Source organism: Macrosteles quadrilineatus, unplaced genomic scaffold (genome assembly GCF_028750875.1).
Source record: "Macrosteles quadrilineatus isolate MER2022 unplaced genomic scaffold, UCM_ALF_1.0 Scaffold_8__2_contigs__length_117827958, whole genome shotgun sequence".
Classification (NCBI taxonomy): Eukaryota; Metazoa; Arthropoda; class Insecta; order Hemiptera; family Cicadellidae; genus Macrosteles; species Macrosteles quadrilineatus.
Window position 1 is genome coordinate 91764518 of NW_026542601.1, and position 16148 is coordinate 91780665.

The following is a 16148-nucleotide window of genomic DNA, read 5'->3' on the forward strand; positions in this document are numbered from 1 at the left end:
GTAGGAAGTGGTGAAGGAAGTAGTCAAGGCGAGTAGTCTGGAGTGTGGGAACTGTTTATGACGATTAGATTAAGGTATCTGCAATCTTAAAATGATATGGGAAGGAAGGAAAACAGGTCTGCGACATAGGAAGTGGTGAAGGAAGTAGTCAAGGCGAGCTGTCCGGAGTGTGGGAACTGTTTATGATGATTAGATAAGGGTATAGGCAATCCTAAAATGCTATGGGAAGGGAGGGAAACAGGTCTTTGACGTAGGAAGTGTTGAAGGAAGTAGTCAAGGCGAGCTGTCTGGTGCGTGGGAACTGTTTATGATGATTAGATTAAGGTATTTGCAATCCTAAAATGCTATGGAAAGGGAGGAAAACAGGTCCGCGACGTAGGAAGTGGTGAAGGAAGTAGTCTAGGTGAGCTGTCCGGAGTGTGGGAACTGTTTATGACAATTAGATTAAGGTATTTGCAATCCTAAAATGCTATAGAAAGGGAGGGAAACAGGTCCGCGACGTAGGAAGTGGTGAAGGAAGTAGTCAAGGCGTGTGGTCAGGAGTGTGGGAACTGTTTATGACGATTAGATTAAGGTATCTGCAATCTTTAAATGCAATGGGAATGGAGGGAAACAGGTCCATGACGTTGGAAATGGTGATAAAGGCGAGCGGTGTAGAGTTTGGGAATGGATTTATATATCTCCAATACTAAGGTGCTTTCAGGATGAACTAATGATTTCCCCCGAGCAAAGCTCGGTCCCCAGGTACTGCACACTAAAGAGTCAACACGACTACAACTTTAAGCAAAAATAATAATAAGTAGTTGCTAAGCAACGGTGACAATAAAACAAGTATATTGCAATGCTATGAATGCTGATTATGTATCTAAATATGCAAAAATGTTAAGGAAGTTAACGAACAGCTGACTTTCGGCCTTAGGGATGTAAAAACCTGCTCGGTCCCCAAATGACCATGACAGCTGGCATATACAGCAATATGTAGCTTTCGGCCTCCAATAAAGTATTCTAAAACGGCTAAAAACATGGTACCCTATGGACTCCGAAACCGCTTGGCAGATTGTAATGAAACTTTCAGGCATTATTAAGCATTATTCTAAGATGGTTTGTGTGAAGTTTGGTGCAGATCCGTCTAAAGGGCTCTGCCCCAGAGGGTTTTTAGAGGTCCAATGTCAAACTTTTGGAACTAAAATGTTTACAAATAAACATCTGTTTTGTAGGTTTGAATAATCACGACGTTCTGTATAAGCAGTATCATAGACTAGTTTTATCTATGGCAGTATCCAATAGTCAATGGTATTAGCCATGATTTGAAATAGTGCCAAAGCGTTACTGCAGAATGCGGTTCAGAAAACTATTTTACTTTTGGATACGGCAAGTCCAAATATATTAAACCCCAATCGCAGCACACCTGTGCACTCAGCAACGTTTAAATGCTCTACTGTCAAATATGTAAACATGAAAACCTTTCTCAAAGCTGTATAAACAATAAAAGGGAGGGCAATGCCTTAATTTAATTTGAATTTAATGAAACTACTCAAGATTGGTCTACAACAAAAACATTGTTTATTCACTGGCATTTCAGGGATAAACTATATTTTGCACTGAATACACTCGCACTAATTTGTAAAACTAATACTTTCTCCATATTCAATATTTCATATTCTGTAACCTCCAACTCCTAAATTTTAACTTTTAGTTTTATCTTACGTTCTATTTTATTAAAATATAATAGTTTATGGAAAAATAAATGTAAACAAACATTTCGTCGTAGAATATAAACGTAAACCTAACATAAGGATTGGCTTTAATTTTGAAATTAGTCAATGTATGTCCGATTAGTGGCTCAGATCATCACCGATGACTAGCGGTAGATTTCGAGGCTTGTTAGTGTTAGTGAAAGTATCTGGGAAAGGCATCCAACTAGCAAACTATCTAGGTTTGGGGGACGATAGCCTACCTTGCAGACCGAGGGGACATCATGGCTACACTAATGACTAATGACAGAAATAGACTAAATAAATAGACTAATGATAGAAGTAGGCTTCCCATCAAAGTAGTAAAATAGATCAAACATACTCCCTTGTTTTTATTGGGGTTTTAATAATTGATCATGGATTAAGAAAACATATAACCCTAGTCAGTAAAATACCTACTCAAACCATCTCTCTCCATCTACACTCATACATATATATTATGGTTAAATACACCCAATTGCGTCCCTATAATACAATACATACTTCAGTGTCGTTATATATAAATTAAATACTAACACCTACACAATTTTTCCCCTTCCAACTGTATATCCTTTGTCTCAACATTTTCTATACACAGTACTCATATTTGCTACTGAACCACATTCAATTTAGCGTTCAAACGGAAGGTTAACAGCCCAATTTAGTTGCAATGTCAACATCAGATTAGATAGGAGCCGACCTTCATTTAAACCGACCACTGTTTGTATACGCAATCAACGGCTCGGTAGCGGCCATTGCTGATAACAGCGTACGTAAACAAACACAAGACCTAGTTAGTGACGAAATAAATACAGACAAGAAATAGAACTTTGTTTTGTGCATGGCCGAACATTGTTTGTGATACTCACTTCCATTAAATCGTTTATGAAAATTGTGTTTTATGGTTTTATCAAGAAATGAAGTCTGTAGGAAGTAAAGCTTGGGCATTTATCAGAAGAGGGCCGCCACTGTTGAAACCGTGGAAATCCCAGGTAAGGTGATTTTTTTGTTAGTTTTTGTAATTATTTCTGTTCAGTGAATAAAAAAACTTGTGAGTAAAGCTATAAAATAACCTAACCTAAACTGTGGTAATTCCACAAAAAGTGGCGGCCCTCTTCTTAAAAAAACTCCAAAGCTCAAAAGGTATAAAGGGAGATTTAGGAACTGAAATCTTTTGGGAGTAAACAAAAATAGTGAATTCATTAAAACACCTTAAGATGTGTTAAGTGCAAAAATACAAAATAAATTAGCATTATACATTTATGTACATGTTCAAAATGTATCATATATTAAAAAAATAATAATTCAATTAAGTAATGTTTTCCTCGCCATATCATACATGATTCTATTGGGTAGAGCCACAGACTATTGTCTGTGGTCGATCCTAGGTGGACTTTGGCGTTTTGTATAAAAATAACATTTATTAGGTAGCCTACATATGGGTAAGATTATTCTGATTTGATTAAACACGTTTTAGTAATGATTTAAAACTAATTAAATAATATCTAATATATTAATTATACCCACATTCAATTAATAAAAATATATTATTATACCAAATTCTAGTTGTTATATTATTACAAATCACAATAGTACAACACAGTGATATTTGTATATTGGCTTTCCTTATTTTAATATGCGTCTAAGCCTAAGTGTCTAACATGTTTAGTTTTAAACAGTGAACAATATTATCAGATTGATTTTCAATCAGATTATTTCCCTTTATAATAGTCGTTGTCATTGTACTTCCAAATCCGTTGTCAACTCCTATTACAGTTAAATAATTAATCTTCAACAATTATTTTCAAAACTTGAGAGGTCAGTTGCAAACTACAACCAAAAGTATTTTTCTGACAAAAATCACAACTTTTAAAAACTGTTATGAAATGGTAACTTTCGAACTCCGTGTACAAACTCTGTGTAAATAACCTCCACTCCACAGTCTAGCAGAGAGCGTGCTGTTGGTAGGGGCGGGACGCTACAAGCAGCACACCTCTGCACCTATATCACGTTTAGCGCCTTGATTACTCCCATTCTTACCCCTTATTCGATTATCACACCTTAGAGAGTGAGACTGCTTCATTTGTACAATGCTACGTTCTCCGTTTGTGTTTATTTTTAACACTTTTGTGCTCTTGATTTATTTGTTGTTTTGTCTTTCGTAACATTGCATTTTGAATTATTGTGTAGACTGGGAAGAACTGTGACTATACAGGGTGTCACGGAACTCTCTACCAATATTTTAGGGCATTGTTCCTGGGTAGTTAACATACCTAAATATCATATTTAAATTGTCCGGAAGTCCTTAGTTACTCACACAGCCGCCATTTTGTTTTTTTTTCAGTTATTATTTTTTTTCTAAAGAATGGTTAAACATACGAAATGGAAACTTTGCACAAACATTATAGACAACTAGACAAAGCTACAAAAAAATTATGACGGCGGCCATTTTAAATTTTGTTTCTTAAATAACTCGAAAACCGTTGATTTTACAAAACGTTTACAAGAATAACTTTTTTAAGGCAATTTTATTCCAAATCGATTGACACCTTAATTTTGAAGATTAGACTGAGATATGGTAGTTTTAGTGATACGTGACCGCTTTCAGCATGCGCCAAGTAAGATCAACGTAAGCAAACCTGCAGACTAAGCGAATTTCCATTTGCCTGATTGGATTTACACTAAATTGTCTCCTTAAAAATATCACATTTATTCCCTATTTAAATAGAATCATCAGTTTAACACATACTTAAGTTTGCTGCAACAGGGAGGGTAAAGGTGTTTTTTTATGTAAAATGTTAATAGTTAGTAAGAAATAAAAACATTTTCCAAATTTGGGCAAAATATGTTAATAAACAAGCAAACTACAACAGTTTACTTATATTCTCCATAAGAATAACATGAGGATTTTAAATTTACAATTTTTTTGAATTTTCTCCGTAACCATTAGACGCATTATAACGCTTCAATATACTAAATTATTTGTTTTTTAAGCTCTACAAAATTTTTTGGAAAGAAATTGCAAAATTTTATGTTTTTTAGGTCAAAAATGAGAAAAACCCATTTTTACCCCATAAAATCCCCCATAAACCCCCGTTCCCATTGTCCGATCATGCTGGTTCGCGAACTCGTTCGAATAAACGTAGGTTTACACGTTTGTACCAAATTTCATCAAAATCGGATCATTTTTGCTCGAGTTATCGTGCTAACGGACACATATATATATAAATATATGTATATATATATATATATATATATATATATGAATTTGAACGGATGGTGTTTTTGGCCTCTAGGGACCTCAAAACGAAAAGAAAATCTGTCCCGGGTCCAGGTCTTACCATGAGTACTACGATAATAGCTTATTCCCTATATGGGAAATTCGCTAAAATGGTTCACTGTCTTTTGTCTTCAGCGTTTCAATATGCGTATAGGACATATTGACGTTTATCTCTTTAAAAGCACAAGATAAACATGATATGAATGAGAGCTTGTATTAACTATAAATATCCCTTGCATAGCATTAATACAGTGGTAATCAAAAAGTACCTATCGTTGATCCTTACATGGAGAGGGATCTCCAATTAATTCTTCTTAAAGAAGCGCACATTTTTATTTGTCAAATGGATTTTCAGATAGTAGGTAAAATATAACTAAAAGATGAAATTTGTCATAAAATATTTTGTGAAGAAAATTAAGTGTTTCGGAAAGAGTTTAGTAACTGATAAATACCAGACTGTACCTCTGAAAGGACCAGACTGTACCGACAATGAGCTATCGATTTTGTCACAAGTGCTTGGGGCCCTTTTGAAATCTAGAAGTTTTAGACGAGGAGGAAAACTAAGCTTTAATGTAGATGTGGGCCTAAATGATAGATATTTTAGACCTTAGCATATAGCTTTGTAACTATTGTATATTCTAATCGAACGAAAAATAAAAATAAAAATTTACTCAATACTTAATATTACGACATAAAATGTTGGATAAAATTAGTGGAATGTTTTACGAGCTATTTTTAAGTATTTGTAACCTTTTCTGAATTTGAATAACGTTTGATAATAATTACTTTAAACTGGAAACACGAACGTTAGGGTACGTAATTTAGGCTATAAATATTTATCAAACTTAGAAAAACATTACATCAGTAGATCAGACAAAGAAATAAATTTTTGCTCTTGTAATTTTGTTAACTTATATCTTCAAACAAACGACACATTTATTAATTCCAAAAATATGAATTCCAAACAAAAATGCAAAACTATATGAAAAGCAATATCTTGAAAACATTTTGACCCCACTTAAGAAAAGAACAAACGAAAAAATCTTGCACAAAGGAAAGCTGAAAGCCTTGGTTTCTCGTGTTATTTCCAGACTGGGTGAAGTACTGTTTAGAATAACAAGGTGGGCGAAAAGTCCTTGCCATCCCCAGTTTTCATTTATTCCCACTAACCCTCATGCTAAAGCCGTTCCATTTAGTCTGTCGCCAGATCCAATTTACATTGAGTATTTGCATGTTTTTCTTCTCCCTGTTTTTATATTCGCTGTTTGACTTTATTTCTTTACAAAAAAGATGTTATTGCTGATCGTCCAATTTTACTTATAGTTACAAAAATAACACTTTAAATGGGCTTGTGTATTAAATATTAAACGTATGTAAATAATGTTTTATACTTATATATATATTTTTTTGCATAGTTTTATATATTTTTAGTTGAAGTTAAAGTTATATATTTTTTTTTATTCTAATAGTTTATTTATTATTGTTACTGTTGAATTTTTACAGATATTTGTGTCTTTGTTGTCTTTTTTTTAATTAATCACTCAAGAAACAATTAAGGACTCATAAAACTGCATGCTACTGATTCAAACTGAAATCTGTAGGCCTATGGTAAATAAGAAACAATATTTTTAGTGCAGACAAACCATTTGTGGTTTTTGCACTTTTGTAACCTATGTATTGTTAAATTTTTGTGTAAATAATTAACTTGATCGATTGATTGATTGATTGATTGACTAATTGAATACTGTATCTAAAATGTGTATTAAGTCTGTTCCTTAGTCCGATCATATTTAAATATATTGTTATTATTTGTAAATGGATAATGTTTTGCTGTACGTAAAAATCCATAGTCCTTGAACTCTTTTTATGACGGAAATTAAATATAAATTCAGCTATATTTACACTTGTCCTATTAATTCACAAGACAGTAAATACATACAAAAGATAGTAAGTAGTTGTATACGTATTTCTGTGAATGAATAGTACCAATGATAGTACCCAAAAATCTACATTGACTTAATATGTACCGAACATAAATTCGTGCAAGGGAACCAAAATAACATATCCTTTCGATACCCAGAAGTTACTATATCAAATATACGTTCAGTTTCGAATTAAATTAACATTTAGGACAAACTGACTATACATAGACGTTCCGACAACAATAATATTTTTCATGGAATCAAATCAGTTTAAATTTAGATACAATTCTACACACATTCTCATACCCACACACAAGGCCACAGTTATTACCTGCATTCAAGGTCACTGGATTCTTATCAGTTATGCAACAGAACGCATAACTACCTTGGTCAATTGCTTGGTTCAATTATATGGCTATTTGGTTACAATTGGTTACGAAACACGGTTAGAAATGCATTGTTATGTAAAATTTCGTTGTGGAGATTAAAATGTATGAAGTTGATAGGAATTTGCTTGTTAAATTGGATTATAGCTGTTGACGTGAGAAAAATATCAGTGTATGTTTATAGAATTGTTACTAAAATATATAAATACTAGCAGAGTACCCGTCCTTCGTACGGGGTTGGAATATAAGTATAAAATGCTTATTGCAGTTATACTCAAGCTTTGCGTTTGCAATAAGGGAGGACACAGTTTGATAAAATTTGCTTTTTTAAATTTACAGTATTCTATAGTATTACACATCTACCATAGACATAATGTTCTACCACTTCACCTAAACAATAGAGAAAAAAAAATCAACAATTCGCAAAATATCACAAATAATTCATGAAATGAAAAACATAAACATAACTGTAAACAATCCTACTTTGACAGTTCTCATTGCGAATCACAGTTTTTTGTTGCTGCTTAGTTCAAATTAGCTGTTTTCATAAATGCAAAAAAATATAGTGCTGCACCCTGTTGGTAAATCTTATAACTTTTTAATCCTTTTCCATATCATAGAACCAACTTTTTTAGTTGAAACAGCTGACTAAATTCTTTAATTCCCTTTAAATATGAATACTCATCAGGTTAACATGGGGAATTACAGAGCCACTGGGGCGGAGCCCGAAAGGATTTTTTGAGATAAGAATATGCCTATATGTTAATCGGGAATGTAAGCTATCATCATGCCAAATTTCAGCCCAATCCGTCCAGTGGTTTATGCGTGATTGAACTTCAAACAAACAAACAAACTTTCACATTATTTATAATATTAGTAAGATTACTACACATACACCAATACGCTTAAAATGAATCTAATTTTTAAAAGAAATCCTCTAATATAATATTATGTTGCAAACGTAACAAGAGTCATATCTTACGCGGTCTATGTCTAAGAGAAATGTTGTCGTTTATCAAACTAACTGTCAACCGTCTCAACAATGGAAGAATACATAGGAATATACGACAGGCAGATTGTATCAATCAACCTTACAAAAGAGCAACTAATTTTAAGAATATTGCTTTTAAAAGGCTTCTGTTGTTCATCATGCTACACCGGTAATAACTTATTTCGTTTACGGTCAGTAGGGCCTCTTTCACTTACTGCCCTGTTGAAAATAGGTTTGGTGTATTCGGAATCAACAATATGATATAGTTTTATTCGTGTATGTTTTAAGAATATTTTTACGCTTCCCTTCCTGTTAATTAAATGTTAATTTGTTTTTAGCGAATTTCCCATATAGTAAATAAGCTATTACCGTAGTACTCATAATAAGAGCTGGACCCGGGGCCGATTTACTTTTTTGTTTTGAGGTCCCGAGAGGCCAAAAACACCATCCGTTCAAATTCATATTTAAATAACAAACTACGCAACCCTGATGTGTTGACGTCTTATTAATCTTATTGAACTATCTAGACATCAAAGGTTTTCGTTCCTAAAGATTAGAAATTGTCCATCAGTGACCCCTTACTTGTAGCATTTCCAACTGGAATCGATCAAAATCAATCGTGTCTTTGCATTTCCATCAAAAGCATTTACTATCTACGATAAAATATACTGTACATGACATTTCTGTACTGTGAATGTGTGTATTCTTTCAACAAAGGTTTCGTAAAATTTTAACTCTTTCCTCTGTGCGTCTTGACCTCGATTGTTATTACTCCGTGGCAGGTGTTCCCAGTTTCACCTGTTGATTGTTGATCAGCTGTCTTCCTCTGAACCACCTGCCTCCTTTGTCTCTTTCTGGTTTGCTTTTTGTCTAAAGAATACCAATTAAATTCGCAATACATGAACAATGGAATGAAGTGTCCGCTTCTAAACAAATAAATAAAATATGAGTTGTATGAATGTGTTTTGTTGCACTTTTATAATTTAAGATCATTATTGACTACCGGTATCTTCAAGCATTGTTATTCATACAATAGTCAGATAACGGTAACAATTTGATTTGGATTTTGGTATTTCTGTCATTTATGTTCTAATTGATGTTACAAATATCGCTGGTTGATTCTATAGTTATTTAAATCATGAATTATCTATCTTACGTCGGTAGAATTTTAAAAATAACTACCTATGGTTGAATTTTAATTCTCAAGTACCGGGGGACCGAACCATGGTTCGGTACAGTCGATTTCGATTAAGAAAAAGCAATATAAAAGAAACTCAAGTCTTATTCACAACTAATTTTGGACTTAGCCTACTTATTTCCTAATTAATTTCCAGTGGAATTTCAATTTGTTATGATGGAAAATTCAACTTGGCAATCGACAACACATTATTATATTTTACAGTCGTTAGTCAACATCCCAAAGAGCTTAGCTTCGCTCCGCTCGAAAGCATTTTGTATTAGTAATTTGTTATAACATTTTGTATTTGTAATTTGGCACTATTTCAAAGAAATTATGTAGATGATACTTATTTTTTCTCTTAAGGTTCTGAAATTCACTTCGACATTCTTATAAAATAATTTTTAATTTCATATATTCAGTCGTCTACCATACCGGATTTGAATTTGGCTTGCACCGGCTACCAAAAAACCTGCTTGCGTATTAAATTAGTATATATTGTCAAACTTTACCCAGGAAAAAAAATTGTAGAATGTTTGTTTACTTTGTTGGTTTTATTAAGTATCAAAATTGTTAACTATGTTAAGCCAAAGATTTGGTGCATGATATTATAATCAATTTCGATCATTAAACAGGCTATTGACAAAATTACGAACTAACATCCAACAGTTTTTTTCTTAATTACCTTGAAAGCCTATTAGTCCAGTATACAAATATTGAAGTACACCCAAATTATCATGGAAACAACAAATGTCCATCCTTAATCGTTGAATAGCAAGGAGCTTACACCACGAAACACTTAATGAATGCAACAACGACCACATGTTAACCACAATTTTGTTGTGACATTTTAGCAAAACAATATTGAACAGTTTAAAAAAGTTGTTAACATGCTGGAAATGAGTATCTGCATATAAAAACCCCTCTTGTCCCTTTAAGCACAGAAAACATACTCTTTAAGTCAGATGGGTGATAGATGATAGAAAAATATTTATTCCAGAGATAATTTAAATAAACGGACCCATCCCGTTAATTTCCCCCTATAATCCCTACATAATTTGTGTGAAACAATCAGGCAGCAATACATAAATAATAGAGTTTTAATCTTTTAAACCCCCTACTAAATGAAAAGTGTATATGACAACTTGTATTGACACAAACTAGATTAAGATAGAAAACTATGCCGTTGAACAAAATAATTTCACGGTAAACCGAGAAAATTTTTGTTCACTCAACACAAAGTGATCAGATGAGAATCAAGCAATTAAATATTTTGGGTCAGGCACTGCAGGAACGAGCGCCTTGAATAAACTATGTAGGTCGATCAATATGAATAATTGATGTGGGGATTGTCAATAAACCATTGACTAGAGACCTTTGATGGCGTGATTGATATTGATCTGACTTGTGATATTGGCTCGGCGGCCAGGCGATGTTTTGAATGTAAAAAAAGCATTGCTATCAATTAATGGACATTGAGTTTTGTAAAGACTTTTTTAGCAAGTTTGTCGTACTCCAATTTCGTTTCCACTTCAAATATGGCTAAATATCATGTTGATGTCAATATACATCGATTAACTTTTCAAAATCCCATTGTTGTCTCAAATGTTGAATGCGTCTTATATTTTGTATCACCTTTATTGAATTTTCGCAAACTATTTATATAAAAATAATCAGAAAAATTCGTTTACCGAATCTTGATTTTTGAAATATTTAAAACTTCATATTATCGAACAATATATAAAGTCGATATGCAAGTCGGTGTGTGGGTTTGTTCCTTGCTATAAGCATAAGGTATTAATCAACGCTAGTACTTTTTAGCTTAAAAATGTACAGGGTGTGGAACAAATAGTTAACATTTGTTCCCTGATAAAACTGCTACTAATTCAAACTTGTTTAGCTACACTTTCAAATTGTGTTTTATAGACCACTTTTATGTGGAAAGAGGATGGGAAGATGGTAAAGTTCAAAAGTTTGTTATAAACCCTGTATTTCCAAAATTTTGGTTGTTCCGGATATTTTAACAGAAGATTAAAACACAATCGACATCATCAACGCACACAAAAGTCACATACAGGAAACACATAACATAATAGGACGAGAAGTCTACTTGGTCTATCCAAAGTCAATGATCACCCCAGGCAGTACAGTCTGATCTTCATGAATCTATTTGTTGCAGGGACTGTACCGCAGGACCGGCTCGTACCACCGAACTAGTGAGTAAAAGTTTGTCTACAGTTTCTGGATTGTTTGATAAGCCCTACTTTCATAATTAGGTATTCTAATGAGTCATTGATAAGTAGGCAGCAAATTTTTAAAATTAAATTTCCCTTATATCGTTGTATAGTGGTTTTAGTGATTTCCTAGTAATAACAAGATATGGTCAGTTTTCGATCTACATCTTTTGTTTTGTTTCAGAAAGTTTTTTTCTAATATTTCGTTTTACATAAAATATCAATTCACTCATGTCGTGTCTCGCAGACAATTAACCTCGCAAAATAGTAAATCGATGTAGCTAATATTTTGTCAGACATTTAGGTTTTATGCAAAGCACGAACATATTCAGTACGATGGATTCAAGTTACGATGGTCATACAATATCAAACACAAGCATTAAAAGTGCATGAAATATAAAATAAGTAACCAAATGTTTACCGCAATATAGGCCAACTTATGACTCGGTTAAATTTCTCACCAGGCTTGGAAAATCATGAAGTTTAACCATCATAAGTTTACAAGTTTAACTGTATTGAAAAATGTTGTTCTGCCATAAAAAGTTTTGCCTGTCTGGGACATATGCGATTAATTGAATTTTGTCAAGATTGTCTGAAACAAAATAGTGTTTATGTTTATTAACTTGAGTTGAGTTATGAGGTGAAAACAAATTAAGGTTGAAGTAGAATTAATAACATAGAGGTATTATGACTCTAAAAAATCAGCTGTTTTTTTTAGCCAAGACTGTTATAACAATGATCATGTGCAACTGGGTCCAGTTTCGAACCATAAAAAGCCACAGACTTTTCTCAGAATAGAACCTTCCGATTACCACTCGAGCCTCAGTTTTGCAGATAAAAATATCGTCCACTAAAATCAATAACTACAGATGCAATATTGAAACTGATGTGTTAACCTAAAGCCCAGGGCAGGTCAGTAATATTACTTCTCCAGTTGAGCTTCAATAAACCAGGACTCGTGTTGTAGTTGCTCAGAACTCTGAACGTTACGACAAACACTTTGATATATATTGCTCCCAAGCTTCAAGCCGATTTATTCTCTCTGGACACAAGTGCCTCTGACATTATAAGCTGAGAAATCCTACTTATGTCCTTTTATCTAGAAACTAAATGTAAAGTGTTTAATCATAATATTTCGATCAATTATTGAAATGAGGCGTAAATATCAAAGTGAAAGAAAACAGAAATGAATGTGAGAACTTAACTGATTTTTCTTAAAGACACACAATGCTTCCTTTTAATCATACTAAAAGATTATACAGGGTGGTAAAAAAGTCCCTGGACAGTTAAATATTAAAAGAAATAATGCAGATAGAGCTACAATACTTGGTACAAAGTTACAGGGCATAAAACTATATTTTAACACATATTCAGTGATCCAATAACTCTTCAGGGGGACGGCCCACAAGGAGTCGGAAGAAAATCTTAAATAGAAGCATAGGTCAATATGCACATCAAATTAAAGGTCTTCTTTAGTAGAATACAATGCCGCAAACCGCACTTCAAAAGGTTGATCCTGCGCAAAATGGCAGATGTTCAAAGATTTCTTGAATCCGCCATTTTGAATCTTTGAACGACTGCCATTTTTTACTCAGGCATTCTTTTGAGCTTGAATTTACGGCATCGTAATCTACTAGTGAAGACCTTTAATTTGATGTGCATATCGACCTATGCTTACGTTAACAATTTTCTTCCGATTCCTAGGGCTGTGCACCCTGAGGATAAAGCGTATAATAGCAATGTAAATTAAATGAATCTTTGAACAACTGTCATTTTGTGCAGGGTCAACCTTTTGAAGTGCGGTTTGTGGCATTGTATTCTACTAAAAAAGACCTTTAACTTGATGTGCATATTGACCTATGCTTCCGTTTAAGATTTTCTTCCGACTCCTTGTGGGCCGTCCCCCTGAAGAGTTATTGGATCACTGAATATGTGTTAAAATAGAGTTTTATGCCCTGTAACTTTGTACCAAGTATTGTAGCTCTATCTGCATTATTTTTTAAAATATTTAACTGTCCAGGGACTTTTTTACCACCCTGTACATTGACAGTCAATGCGTTAACATTAGGGATCTAATAATATTTTCGTCAATACTTCTTTGTGCATAGTCAGTGGTCAAAGATATTACTGAACAGTTTAAATCCGAGAGAACATAAAACTGTTAGGAGTATATTAAATTGTTTGCTCAATCACCTAAGTTATTGGACAGTTTTTAAGAACAAAGTTTTCTGCCCCTAAGTCCCAAGTGCTGTAATGAGTGTGTGTGTGTTTCTTTACAGTTTACTTGAAGTTGTTTGACTTGAACTGACAAAATAGTTTGTTATAGAGAACCGGGACAAAGGTTTTACACGTGATAAAAACTATTGAGATAAAATGCTGAACGTATAGTAAACTTCCAATTTCGTATTATTACATCATAGGGTTCAAAACCGTATGGCCAGATTGTTTATGATTTTTTCACTATTCCACGACTAGACTCCATTTTTTGCCTAGGATAGCAAACTGAAAATCAAAGCTACTTTAGCTTTGAAATGTGTTTATAGTAGACTCTTCTCTAAAAGCATGGAAACATGTAAATCCTATTTTTTCACAAAACACATAAACCACAGCTCCGCCAAAGTGGTTTTGAATCAGACGTCCATAGTAAAATTAAGTTAACAACGATAAGTCTTTTTTTTAGAAATAAAGTTGCGGTTTTAGTTGAGCTATTTCCCTTTGCATATTGAGGTCAAGACTCTAGTTAATATTTGTGCAGTTATGTAACATGTATGTCGCAGCCTGTGTCGTCTGTCGAATGTGATCAATGTAATCCATGTCACTGACCGAGACCTCGCAGTGCGGCGTTTTATACTAACTCAAATGTATAAAAAATATACAAACGAGTTTGTTAATATGTATGAAATTTACAACACTGTATAACCAAAATATAAGTGGATTCTAGTATTTGTTGACATATGGTAACACGACGTTGTGGAAACATTGAAGATAGAAGGTTCGTAGTATGTAATCGAATTAATATTTATATAATAATGTAATAAATGAATAAATCTTATGTGGATAAGTAAGCTGTCCAGAGTAAATTGCAAACAAGAGTTAGGCTAAAGACATGGAAATAAATTTAAAAAATAAAAATGTATTTTTATTCAGGTTCAATTTTCTCTGATATTACATTACCGTTCAAACCTGTGCGTATTTTCATTAAGATCACCACCATCGAATCATCAGCTTTTGATTTCAAGCTAGAAACTACTTCAGACTGTATTTGCTCGCTATTTACAAAACTAGTCATGATTCACTAGAATCTGGCTAAAAATTACAAGATATTATTTTCACTAGAGATTACATTTACATGGTACAAACTAAAGATATGATACTGAGCTAGACTAGCTAGATGATATCTCAGATTATAAATTAAACTGTAGGGTAAACAATAGCTACTCGAATAAGGGCCTTATTAAAGCATCCACGATAATACTCAGATGTGAGTTAATACGATGCAAGTAGGAGTGGGAGGATATTAAGTGAAAATTAAAACATTTTGACTTTAGGGAATTGAGTAAATCTAGAACAAATTGCAAATGACAAGGGTAAGTAGGTTGAGAGGGGTGGTGCAGCTGGGTCAAAGTTATTGCTTTGATCAAAATACCTCCCTAGTTTTTACAAGTATAAGGGAGGTTGTAGATGATTCTAACAGCGTTTATTTGAAGGTGGAAAATGAAAAGGTTGCTGTTTCTCCACCTGCTGTATCCAGTGCAAATGCAACTGAATCGCTTGGAAAACATGATTGGATAAAGTCAAGGCCACACCCTGAAAGTACATCTCTGTTATGAGGATTTATAGTTAACCCGAGAGAATGGTCCCTAATTTTCCTACTGACAGAATCGACGTAAGAATAGAGAATTTAATTTTCCATAGTACTTTGAAGACTTGATGTCAGCTTTGCTGTAGGATGGAGATAGCGTGTACAGTGTTCAGGTCCTAGCAAGTCTCAAGCCGTTAGAAGCTATAAACGGTCACACACTGCAGGATTATGCAACTATTGACTCCAGGATGCAATGTGTGAGTCTACAGACTGGTTAGCCTTGAACTATCGGAGGCATGGAGGTCAGTCCGTAGAAAGGACACTGTTGTCGTTTACGTCTCATGGTGACGAAATTGGATTAATCCAAGTGAAAATTAATTGATTAAAACTTAAAAGGTTTCCTCTTAGGGTACATATAAACTTAAAAGTGTTGCTTACCTACTCTTTGTGCAGGGTGGTTTCGGGGCTAGTGACCCCAGTTAAGGTAAGCTTAGGTTTAGAGTTAGGTTGGATTGGGTCATTGGGTCGGGCTTTAATGAGCTTTTCGAGTTCACCTCATTTAATTGTTGCTTGGAAAAACGCCGTTTTGTGTATCTTCAATTATTATGTTAACAAGGTTGTTA

At 33.7% G+C, this 16148-nt stretch overlaps 1 protein-coding gene across 2 annotated transcripts in view; it reads left to right on the plus strand.

The window, feature by feature from the left end:
• The window catches only part of LOC129001666 (ubiquitin-conjugating enzyme E2Q-like protein 1), a 44029-nt gene that overhangs the window by 5831 nt on the left and 22050 nt on the right, over window positions 1-16148 (plus strand). Inside the window, exon 2 of one of the 2 annotated variants that reach the window (XM_054429042.1) lies at window positions 11669-11705. The exons of the other annotated variant lie outside the window; for it this stretch is intronic. The gene's annotated coding sequence lies outside the window, so the exon portion shown is untranslated. The remainder of the gene's footprint in view (window positions 1-11668; window positions 11706-16148) is intronic. 2 annotated transcript variants of the gene reach the window in all.